Here is a 13,112-nt window from a genome sequence, read left to right as displayed (position 1 = left end):
TAATGTTTCAATTTTCCTATTATCACAAAATATGTATCATTTTAGTTTCCAAAACCAATGTCCATATTTTTTAAAGAAAAATACCATTTAAAACATATTTATAATATAACTTACTGCTCAAGCACCACCTTACTTGCTTTGGCTCAAATGTTTTCTTATGCACACAAGTATACCCCTGTGATCTCAAAAATTCACAAAATCAAGACTTCAACATTTTTTAGATTTGATTAAAATTGCATTATTCATTACTTTAAATGCCTATGTCCTATTGTTGTCATTTACTCTGTTGAAGACCTGTGAGTTTCTAGCTACTTAATTGACATCTAGTCTTTTTTCTATTTTAAGTAAACAGCTGATAATCTTTAAATTAACTATATGTTTCCTTTGAGAACAGAATGTGAGACCAAACTTTCCTCATTGCATTTTTCATCTCAGTATTTCTCAAAGTATATATCAAGGGATTGAACATGGGAGCGATGATTGTGTAAAATAATGCAAGCACTTTATCATCAGGGAAAGCAGTAGGAGGTCTAAGGTAGGAAAAGATTGCTGGAACAAAAAATAAGACTACCACTGAGATATGAGATGCACAGGTAGAGAGGGCTTTGCGTCTTCCTTCAACTGAGTGATTCCTTAAACTGAATAAAATAATGGCATAAGAGAGAAATAAAATAACAAATATAACTAATAGGATCACTCCTGAACTGACAAGCACAAGGACACCGATCACATAGGTATCTGTACAGGCAATTTTTAGCAAAGGAAAAATATCACAAAAGTAGTGATTGATTTCATTTGGACCACAGAAAGGCAAGTGCATTGTCATAGATAATTGAGGAAAAGAATGGGCAAACCCACCAACCCAGGCAGCTAAAATTAGGAAGTTGCATTTTGTCCTGCTCATGATCACCATGTAGTGGAGAGGTTTGCAAATGGCAACATAGCGATCAAACCTGTAACATGCAATAACCATAGGAAATGGTTTTAGTTCTCTCTAGCAGGTCACCAATCAATTTGGGTGTAACACTGGAAGTATAGCAGATATCCAGAAATGATAACTGGCTAAGGAAATAGTACATGGGTTGGTGGAAAAGAGGGCTACAAAGAATGGAAATGAGAATCAGAGAGTTTCCTACCAGCCGGGCAACAAAACAGAGTAAGAACAGCATGAAGCAAAATATTTTCACATCCTTGTCATCAGAAAGTCCCAGAAGAATGAATTCTGAGGTGTTTCTCTGGATTTCCATATGTTAATTTCAGTATGTTTATTGAAAAAATAAATTTAATATCTGTGAAAATAAACCAGAAATTTAAGTGATAAATGAAAAACCTGATCACCATACTATAAAATGCACTAATTAACTTAACATATAGAATCATAATATTAAGTAGTATTGATTTACTGAAAATATGTTGTTTCTTATTTATCATGTCTCATTTTACAAACCTTTTTGTGTAAATTTAAAATGGGTGGTCAGAACTTATTGTGCATTTTACTCATTTTTACCTGTGATTATTTACAAATATTTCAATCTTATCTTGAAAATTAAAAACATGACTGTCATTCACATAACTAGATAAAATAAAAGCTAAATTTGTCTAAGACAAGGTATTTTTTAAATGATGTGACATTCTTGTTCAAAAGGGAAAATAGTAACTATAGTGAGAAGTATTATTATAGTTAAAAACATGATTTTCTTGCCAGTGATAATGATAAAGAAAGCTCTTAAGAAAATTCAAACCATAAAATGAAGAAATAAAGGATATTAAGCAGTCACTGTACAAGAAGTCAGGACAGTGGCAGTGAAGAGAACTACACACCAGGAAGAATGAAAAATGAACTGACCAATGTGATCCTCCAGTTGATTGTCAGACTCTCCAGGCCTCGTTTACCTCATCTGCACCAAGACAACATTGCAGAATTCAGAATGCAATGATGAATTCATGGAGTGTAGTGAAATGCCCGAGTGTCATGTGAGGGTGATGATTGGTAGGTATTCAATTCCTACACTTTTTCCTCTTTAAGTTCATAGTTCAGCAGCAAATGAACTTGGGATGCACACACATACTCCAGTGAAGAAATCAATAGAAAATAGCACAGTGTTAACACAATGTGAATTTAATGAATGTGATTAGGTAAACTACAATATTGACATAGTGTTTGTAAATAATAGGAAGATAGACTACTGAGAGTTATGTTATTGTCCTTTCTTAAAACTAATCATAATTTTCATTCATTCTTTTTCATTCTTTCTCTTTTTATCTTTCCTCTTTCTCTCTCTCTTTCTTCATATTTTTTTTTACTTGTTTATGCCTTTAAACCTATAGGCAAACAATTTCTTTGTTTGGGAGAGTATTAAATAAAAGTTCTGCAAGAGTAGTTATTTGGTTATAAAACATTATACATTATCTTACATTTAAAGTACTGTTTCCTCTATATATTTAAATATTGCTAATGTATCAGAATGTGACATGTTTAAGCTTACCTTGATCAGATCAGAAGAAAGTAGTCTATCATAGAATAGAAAGTATATTGAAAAATGAGACATTTTTTATTGTGTAAATATTTAATCAGCTCTTCCTTGATATGAATATGGAAGAGTACAGGTAAGCCTGAGAAAGGAATAGAGCAAAAACCATGTCCATCTAAAAATGTCATTTCATTCCACTGTTCCTAACTGAAATTGTGCTGATAATAAGGCTCAATTAAAAATTAAGAAGACCAAAACATTTTCTAATAACCCAATAATCACATACTACAAAAACATTAATAACATTGAGAATGAAATTGTATAAACAATTTTAAGAGTGTATAATCAACCTAGAATTTTGTTGGTGGAACTCTCCACAAACCCAGTTGCAGGGCTAATTCATGAACCATCAGGTCTGAGTGAGTGTAGGTTAGATGCAGGCTTCGTCAAACACAGTTCCTCCCTCAAATACTCACCTGCCAATTCTTGTCCTTCATGAAAATGTGGAATAAAGGGCAGAAAGTTGCAAGGGAGGCATTCAAACCCACCTACATTGATTCTCTGAAAATATTTTGGAAATCTTAACATGTCAAACTCTCTGTAAGTTTGCAAGAGAAATATACTATACTTGTTAGCTAAATCCATCTGCAATGTAAAAGGTAGAATTTTATCCTCCAGAAAAGCAGATGAGAATTCTGAATACCTACTCAACTTCAGATTGAAGAAAAATAAAAAATTACTTTGAAATTTTTTAAAATATTGACACACATCTTAAGAACAAAGGGTCATCACTTTTTTGCCCCTGACTGTAGGGATTAGTTTAGGAAGAGCAGGATATAAACTTAAGCATCAATGCAACAATTAATAGGTCTTTGAAAACTATAAGATCATTCCCTCAGGCATTTCTGAGCAGGCCCTAGCCAAATACTGCCAAGACTCTGCTCATGGTAATGTCCTTGGTGCCTCGCAGCATTAACTTTCCCCTTCTGGGTTTGTTTGGCTCATGCACTATTTCCCCTAAGACACTAAAATGCTACATAAGGGCAGTGCAGCAGACTGCCCTCTCTGTGCTCCTCCAGGTTTCTGATGGTTCTGAGAGAAATAATGCAGCCTGTAATAGTATAAGTCTAACTTACATTAAATCTGAGATGAAGAGAACCAAAGTCAGGCATTCAACTTTTAAATCTGGATAATTATTAATATCCTAGTTGTCAAAATAGATCAATAAGCTCAGTGATTCACAAGATCCTAACTGGCACCAAGCCATTTGTTGCTAGGAAAAAGCTTTGCTGTAATGGATGACTATGAAATGAGCAACAAAGTAAAGGAAAAATAAAACATTAAGATTGTTTATGCATACACAATGCATTGAAGAAAATAATATATCAAATAAAAATATCAAAACCATCAGAAGAATGCTGCATAATATATATTCTTATCATTGAGTTTTCTATATCTATTTTGTGTTCACTGTGCTTTAACATTAGCTTCACCCACACACAATGATGTTCAATTTTCTCACCCTGTGTACCATAAGCAATTTCACAGATTTAAACTTTACTCATAAATATAAGACTTAATAAAATAAAATTATATGGCATAATATCTGGTTAGGATTAAACCACTTAGGAAGTTAATGAAAAACAGTTTATGAAGAGATTATTGTGTGGATTAAATTCTTTATTTTATTTTACACTATAATGTGCCTGGTGACATGAGAAATATTTTTATTTTTGGTATGGTATATAACATTATTTCCCTAATCAAAGATTGCATAGTTCTTCTTTTTTCTTACATAATATGCATATGTATATAAACCTATTTTTAATTAAAGTTTTATGAAATGTTACATATAACAGAAAATTTTTCTGTGTGTTTTTTTATTGTGGTTGTCATTTTGCTTTTATGTTTTTGATCCCCCACCATGTGTTGAAAGGACTTTCTTTTCTCTTTCTGTATGTCTTATAAACTTTCATCACTAATTAGTTCACCATATATTGCTTTTCTAATTTTGGATTTCTTACCCTTCTCCATATATATATATAATCACATCCACACTTTTTAAAATAATTTAACCTTTATTTTCTTTCTTTGTTTTTATGTGGTGCTGAGGTTGAACCCAGTACCTCACACATGGTAGGAAAGCACTTTACCACTGAGCTACAATCCCAACCCAGTTTGTTCCATTTTTTCGTATTTGTATATTGCTAATAAAATACTACAATGCTTTGAACATAGAAAATTCACATTATACCTTGGAATAAGGTTATAAAATTCTCGTAATTTGTTCATCTTCTAAATTGTAGGAGGTAAGAGTTCTTTTGTATTTCCATATTAATGTAAGAATTGGAAAATTCAGAACAAATCACCTCAGAAAAGTTTCATCAATTATATGTAGGTATAGAATTATTAAAGACAGAATCTCACCTTATCTGAGCAGGAACAACAAAATAAATCAGAATATGGTTTACACATCTATCATGGCAGAGCTCATTTGTAGCAATTTCCAACACCAGAAGAGCAAAACAATCTCAATTGGGAAATGTAAATTTCATTAGACATGATAACATATGTCTACAAAAATACTGGCAAGTGTCCTTCACAGCTAGTTTTAGCCTCCAGTGTTTCTTGCCCCATTGAAAACATCTAATATTCATCCATCTTATTTTTATTTGACAATTTTTTGGCTTATGTCACACACTTGTGCAATGAGTGGAACTCAGCTGAGTTACAGTATCCCTTTAATACAATAATGATACTTTTTCAATTACCAATCAACTTCTGTAAAACAGAACAGCATTGCTCAAATACCCATTTACAACACAAAACTATCTTAAATATTGTGTATACAGTCACATTCTGAGAATTACATTTTATCAATTAGTTTTATATATGTACTTTGCAGATATTTTTGGAGACATTGGACATCACGCTACAAACTATAATGTGATGGAAAGCAAGTTCTGGAAAGAACACCTAGTCAGAGGCTATTCAAGATGGTGGGTTAGAGAAAGGCTTCATTCCTATTTGCTCTATGGTTCAGGTTCAAATAGCAGGAGTACTGCTTCTTTGTGAGGTGGATAAAAGAGGGATTTTACTAAAACTCAATATTGGACACTCAGTGTGTCTTAGACTCTAAAATTTGTGTACATTAAACAAAGGAGAAAGACTACATTGGAGCTAAGCTAGTTGGGGCACCAACAGCAGCAGTGGTAGTGGCACTGGTACAGCAAATAGGGAGGGAGAACACTGAGAAACTCAATGAACAGATTTTGTATGGAAAAATCTGAGATGAGAAAAGTAGACTGCCCTTAGCTGATACAGAGGCAGCACTGTGCACTAGTGCTTGAAAAGTGCCCTGTGTTACCCAGCTGACCGTGCAGAGCTGAGGTGAATCCATCTTGATGTGACCACATTATAGTTGCTGGTGCAGGAGCCAAAAGATCTGAGCAAACACAGCAACACTATCCTGGCCAGCACTTTCCATGTAGTCAACGGTGTACCAGCAGAATGGGAGTGAAACAGGCACGAGAATGTTTTACCCATGGGGATTCAAGTCAGAAAAGTGAAAGGGAGTCCCATTTCCCCATTTGAGTCTGTTGGTTCACAAGACCAGCTGAAGAGGGTCAGGAATCTGAACAGGTGGTTGTGAATATACTCAGGGCATAAACCTGGGTAGCCTAGAAAGGCTGTGTTGATGGGCAGCAGATGGAGTGAAGTATTGGCTCCCATAACCCATAAGTGGAATACTTGAGAGGCTCCTGAGATCCAGACTCCTAGTAGAGATCAGCATGTGTCAGGTCCTAGGAATGTTTTGATCAACAAGGCCCCTCTGGCCTGATGAGAACTAAGCCCCACCTGCTTCACCTTCACTCATAGAACTCTGCAGCAGCCACACACTGGGAAAGCATTGATTTGGTCTGTGAAAACAAAACTCCGATTGCCACTTTTTCCCATCCCATTCTACTTCATATTGGGTGAAAGTTAAGCTGAGAATTTTCTAAATTAGCCTCAATCTTAGGCCACTCAAAGGCAGTATGGTGGACAAAACAAAAAGAGGGAGGGATTAACAATCCAACTCTTGTCCTCACTCTGAGAACATAGTCCAGAAAGAAATGAAAATACAGTTGGGCATAAAGAGTGTAGAGGTTCAGGTCATGACAAAGTACCTAGGAGCATAAGTCCTTTGAGTGAGCACACTCCTCAGGACAATAAAGATCTTCTGTTTATCTGGTTTAGAAACATTCTGCAACTCCTCTGTCCTTGAGGCCTGGAGACATTATCTTATTATAAAATTGGTAGTAGTTGACTCTGAGAAGCAAGCAATTATATGATCTGCACATGTGCAAAGCTAACTATAGTAAAGTAACCTGATATGACCCTGAAGTAGATAATAAAATTGAACTGGCTTTCCCACAAGATCCACATCTTACTGTATGCCATTCTGTGTGCTTACCTCTTTATTTGCTCTTCCCATACCTTTATAGCTGGACCCTCTTAAGATTTACAGCTGGTGCCCTGAGGAGGTGCCTTTCTGGACATTTGATGGGAGAAGGGGATAGCTTACTGCCTGGAACAGGATTTTATATGCATCTCTCATTGGCTGATACCCATCCCACTGGTAAGCAATGGGGGATTCCATTTCTGATACTCAAAGCCCTCATTTGACTGAACTTTCTTATTTTCTTAGTAAGGCTAAACATACTGTAAGTAATGCTGATCTTTCTGCTTTGTTGTCTGAAATAGATTCTTTCTGTTCATGGTATCCAGAAAGTAGGTCCTTAAGACCAAAATATTGGGAAGCTATAGGTAAAAAATTACATGAGGAACCATGGGCTCCTATACCTGTGTTACATGCTTGGTATTTGTGTCATTATGCTATCTCAAAAAGAGCCTTGATAGCACCACTCTGGTAGTCTCTATGACTCTATGACTGAAGTTTTCCTCCTCTCCCCCCCTCCTTCTTCTTCTCCCTCAATTTCTTCTCATTTATCTGAATGTTTCAGACAGCTGCTGAGGGAGAAACTCATACATTGACTATCAGTCCCATTAGATTAAATAACACTAAACCTAATTATGGGTTGCCCCCTGACCCAGGATCAAAGGAGGGGGTACACTTTCACCTGAAGATGCAGATTCACCTTTGCAAATGTTTCCAATTCAAACAGAAGTTCCTTCAAAAGTACCTTCATGCAACTAGAGGGAGTACTGGAATAGATTTGAGAATGCTCAAGCATGTCTCCCTGTGGAAGTTTGTAATGAAAGAGGAAATGCAAGATTTGCTTCCACTATCAGTGGAGCATATTTACCTATTACTTAAAATACACCAAAGTTAACCCTCAATTTAAATGAGCAACCAATCACAGGGCTATTGGACACATGTATTGATGTTACAGTTATACCCCTCTCAGTATAACCTCCTGCATGGCACTTACAAAGAGCCACCCAGGTTTGGGGCATAGGAAGCAATAATGAACAGGTTTCTAAAAGCTCTGTTTGTCAGGCTCCACCCCTTCCAATGCACAGCAACTTATTACTCATATTCAACCATACATATGATGGTTCCCTTTGCTATATGGGGCAGAGACATCTTACACAAGTTACAAATGTCTGTGGAATTCTGTTTTTTGTAGGGGCTTCTACAGTTCTGACCACCTTGCCATTAAAATGGAAGGTCACCACTCCTGTCTGGGTAGAACAATGGCCATTGCCTAAGAAAAAGGTGACAGCTACAGATGACCTCATCAAGAACAGTTATAATTGGGACATATTGAACATTCTACCAGTTCATAGAATATGACTTTTATCATCAAAAAGAAATCAGGGAAATGGAGATTATTATAAAACTTAAGATAAATTAATAAATGCATACAACCTATGGGTTCACTTCAATTTGGATTGCCTTACACTAACCTAATTCCTCAGGATTTTTCCTTATATGTAATAGACCTAAAAGACTGTCTTTTAATATTCCTCTCTTTCCTGATGATCAAGAAAAATTTGCCTTCACAGTTCCTGTTTTCAGTCATCATGAGCCTGCTGATAAATATCAGTGGAAAGTTCTTCTTCAAGCTGTGTTAAATAGCCCCACATTATATAAACATTTTGTGAATAAGTCTCTTCAGACTTTCTCACAATTATTCCCACATATTCTTGTTTGTCATTATGGATGATATTTTGATTGCTGGGCCAATACTTACAGAAGATACTTTAACTAAATTACAACACATGCTATTACAATCTGGCCTCCATGTGGCCACAGAAAAAGATTCAATGACAACTCCCTGATAAAGATTTAGGACATAAAATACTCCAAGACTATTCCATTCCTCATGTTCCTCCAAATTGAGGAATTGACTCTTCCTCCAAATTTTTCTTAATTCATTTGCAACAATTTTTAGGACATTTAATTGGGCCCGACAACATATTTCTTTAACTACTGATATGCTCTCACCCTTTCTTCAGCTGTTAAAAATGCAACAAAATCCCACCAGTTTTTTTCAGTTAACTCCTACACTGACTACAGTTCTTCAGTGTCTTAATGAAAAATTATCTGTAGTTTTTATAGATAGACTACCAACATTCAATGTTCCTTTATCTCTAATAATTTTTACTGGAAAGACTTATGCCTTCACTACAGTTGTTGCCATTTATAATCAAGTCGTATATAATTAATGGTTATATTCTCCTCACACTTCAGAAAGAAATGTTCTACCATATGGGTTATAAGTATGCTCAATTGATCTCAGAAGGTTGCAATTGTATTTTCTCTTTTAGAAACTGATGTTAATATACTTTATCTTACTCATCAAAAAACTTTACATTTACAATATTTACAATTTTCTTCATATTATCAAGCTGTCTTAACTTATTTTTTAGCTCCTATTGTTTTCCATGCACCTCCGGATGAACACCTTTCCTTTTTGTGTCAAATATCTCCTACTCCTTCTTCTATAATTTCCTCTATTCTGCTTTCCAATGGGATTACTGTCTATACTGATGGAGTAAAACAATAGGGTGTGGTATCTATGTTCACTGATAAAAAGTGGACTGATTATTACACATTGCCTCTAGCTTCTCCTCAGCAAGCAGAATTAGCTGCAATTATTTTGGCTCTTCGTATGTTTCCCACTGCTTTAAACATCGTTACAGATTCTCTGTATATAGTCAAACTGAAGCCTCATATTTCCTCTGCAATTTGGTCACCTCATTTGAACTCTAATTTGTTATCACTGTTTATCACTCTTCAATCTCTTTCACAGGATAAGTCATCTCCAATATTTCTTGCTGACATACATAGCCTTACTAAAATTCCTGGACCACACCCTGAAAAAAAATGCTCATACTGATGATACTATAAAGTCACTTTCTCCTCTCTTTTCAGATGCTGTGTAATCATACAATTTTTTTTCACCAAAATGCTCACTCTTTAATGAAACCTTTTCTATTTCCTCTCAACAGGCACATTTCATCATTAATAATTGCTCTCATTGCACACCCTCTCCTTTGCCTACTCGGAAAATCATGAACCCTCAAGGTTTACATTCTAATACTCTGTGGCAGATAAATGGAACCTCTTTTCCTCCCTTCTACCCATGTTCTTTCTTACATGCTACACAGATACATCCTCAGGCCTTATAAGGGCCAGTGCACATCATTCAGAGAAGGTCTCAGACTGTATCTCTCATTTGCTCTTCTGCATTGCCACCATGGGTAAACCTCATCATTTGAAAATTTACAATGTCTCTGCTTCTATTTCTAGCTCAATTTTGTAATCAATGAAATATAATTCTAACCTATGGATTTCCCACAGTCCTACCAGACAGGCCTTAATTGAACATACACACCACATGCTTAAAATGTGCCTTTTAAAATAAAAGCAAAGAAGGGGACTTAACCCTGCTCATATTACTAATGCTCTCAATATTTTCTTGTTCAGTATGAACGTTCTTAATGTACAATATGAAGATAATACTTGTCCCTGGTCCTCTGCCTTGGACAGGCACTTTACCCCTAAGGAACCACTATCAAATATTTATGTAAAATACTAGATTCCACCAAACTCTACATGATGGGACCCTGCACCTTTAATTACATGGAGGACAAGATACATTGCTGTTCTTAGTTCTACTGGTCCTGTCTGGATTCCTGCCAGGTGTGTCAATCATCATGAGTTGGCACCAAGGACTTCACAATCCAATTTTCAAGTTCCACTTGACCCTGGATGAAGAGGACCTTGATTTAAAAAAGGAACCTCCAACAAGAGCAAGAGGCCCAAGGAGTCCCCAGACTTCTAATCATCTAGTGACTTGAGGGGAAAAAAATCATTTAACCACATCTGCTCAACAATTGTTAGCCTAGATAGTTTTACAATATACTCAGAAAAATTTGGTTACAGTTCTGTTTGCAAAACTTACCCAAACTTCCACAAGTATCTTGGCTATTATTGTGTTATTCTCTGTTGTTGTATCCCTGTTGGTGGTGTCCCCATAGAGAAACCTGTTCCATCTTTGACTTTCTACACTCATTAAAATATTTGTGTCCACTTAGCAGAAATTGTTGATTTTTTTGAAAATTTGTATCCATGAAGTTTGTTGCCACCTGCGGATATTTGTTACCGCCCGCAGCAACAATTGCGCAGGTATTTATCAAAGGTGGGCTGGAAACTAAGCTACTTCTATTTCTGAGCTGCTTCCTTACTTGCTTGCTTGTTTATGGAGGATAGAGGAAATGAGGCTTACTTGCTTTGAGAGGAAGTTTTAGAGAGAGACAGGCTTGCTACGCTTTCTTAAAGGTCTGCTGCTTCTTAGAGGTGCGTCCTGCATTCTGTGAACTAAAGGTGCTGTCTACCTAAGGTGCTTTAATGATGCATCCCACATACTTTGATCTGTGATCTGCAACCTAAAGGTGTGTTCTCAGTTCTCCGCTCTGCGATCTGCATTCTGCCTGCCTTTGACTTTCTACTGCTTGCCCCTGTTGCTGCTTGGCGCTTCTGCTTCTTTCTGCTAGCTGCTGTTTCTTGCCTTCTACCTACTGCCCGCTTTTATTCCCTCCAGGAGGTGGAGGGCGGGGCCACACCAGTTGAGATCAGGCGAGGAGCCAGCTGCCCAATCACGAGCAGGCGCGAGCTGGAGCACTCGGTAACACCTGTGTAGCATACCGCTGATATGTCCAAAACAACTTCTGGCTGACTGCCAGGCACCATCCCAGCGCAGCCCACATGGCACAGCCCCCAACAAAGTTATTCTTTATAATAGGGCATCTATTGCTTATTTGCTGTTGTTTCATAATAAGTGATGCCATAAATTTAATATATGTTGTTTCAATTTAACTGCCAACATTAATCCCATTCAAAAGGAATTAGATCTTCTTGAAGACATTGTAATGAAGGTGCAAGAAGATGATGGAGGTTGGATTTATTAGATTGGTTAACCTCATGGTTTCCAAATTTTACATGGATCAAACAGCTTTTTATTGGAGGATGTTTATTGATACTTGCCTTATTATTCTGTGCTTTTTTTTTAATGTCTGCCTTGCTTTCTCCCTCCACATTCCTTAAACAAAAGACATGTCACATCTATTCAAAAGGCCATACAAAACAAAAAAGGCAAATTGCAAAGGTTTAGACCATGAAAAAGCACAGAGAAGTGTAAGTCCTTTGAGCGAGCACACTCCTTGGGACAATAAAGGTCTCCTATTTGCCTGGCTTAGAAACACTGCAACTCCTCTGTTCTTGAGGCCTGTAGACATTATTTATTATAAAAACATGGGTACTACTTGACTCTGAGAAGCAAGCAAGTTAAGTGATCTGCACATGCACAAAGCTAACTGTACTAACATATCATGTTAACCTGATATAACCCTAGAATAGGTAACACAATTGAACTGACTTTCCCACCAGAGTGACTTCTCATTTTCATTGAATCTTTTTATCTTTCTTCTTTATTTTTTTACTGTGTTGATTGATTCATAGACATGTATGCATAAACACATATATATTTTGTCATTTTTAGAATTTTTCAAATGAAGCTTTTTTTTTACCTTGTCTTTTGAAGATTAGGGATTTTAATGAGCCTATTTTTTGTATTGTTTTTCATTTGTCAGTTTCTTTTTTTTCTTCCTCTCTTTTCTTTTGCTTATGATACCGTTTACTGGTGATGATTCCTGCTTCCTCAGGTGTTGAAGTATAATGCCAGAGAAGCGTGCGGAGGCAAGAATAGAGTAGAAAGTAAGAAGCTTTGTTAAAGAAAAGTAAAACAGATTTCTTCTGGGTGGAAGAAGGGCACCCAAAGGTAGAATCCATAGGATGAACAAATCTTGTCCTTTTTATAGGTTTTATTCTCCTGTTCTTTCTCCCTTATCTCTTTCCTTCCTGCCTAGTGACTAGGCCTGGCTTTGCAGGTGAGATGCATAAAGTGAGAAGTGATGGGCAGGGGGAGGGCCAAAGTGATTCAGCCAGGCAAGGGTCCAGGGAACATCAATTAGCATCTCCTTGTCTGTAGTCCCTGACAAGGGCAGGTAAATTTGGTAATCAATGGGCTCTGCAGATCTTTGATATTCCATTCTCCCAGGGGCAGTCTCCAAATTCTTGAGTCTGATGGCTTTCAGGGCTTCCATTTCCTCTATTTGAACCAATCCCCT

The 13,112-nt window shown here is 36.5% G+C and overlaps 1 pseudogene; it reads right to left on the bottom strand.

Annotated features, from left to right (window-relative positions):
• Nucleotides 1–367: 367 nt before the first annotated feature.
• LOC124959330 (olfactory receptor 4P4-like) lies at nt 368–1,247 on the bottom strand (annotated as a pseudogene).
• Nucleotides 1,248–13,112: the final 11,865 nt, after the last annotated feature.

This window comes from Sciurus carolinensis, chromosome 11, assembly GCF_902686445.1.
Source record: "Sciurus carolinensis chromosome 11, mSciCar1.2, whole genome shotgun sequence".
Classification (NCBI taxonomy): domain Eukaryota; kingdom Metazoa; phylum Chordata; class Mammalia; order Rodentia; family Sciuridae; genus Sciurus; species Sciurus carolinensis.
This window is presented reverse-complemented; position numbering and strand designations above follow the sequence as displayed.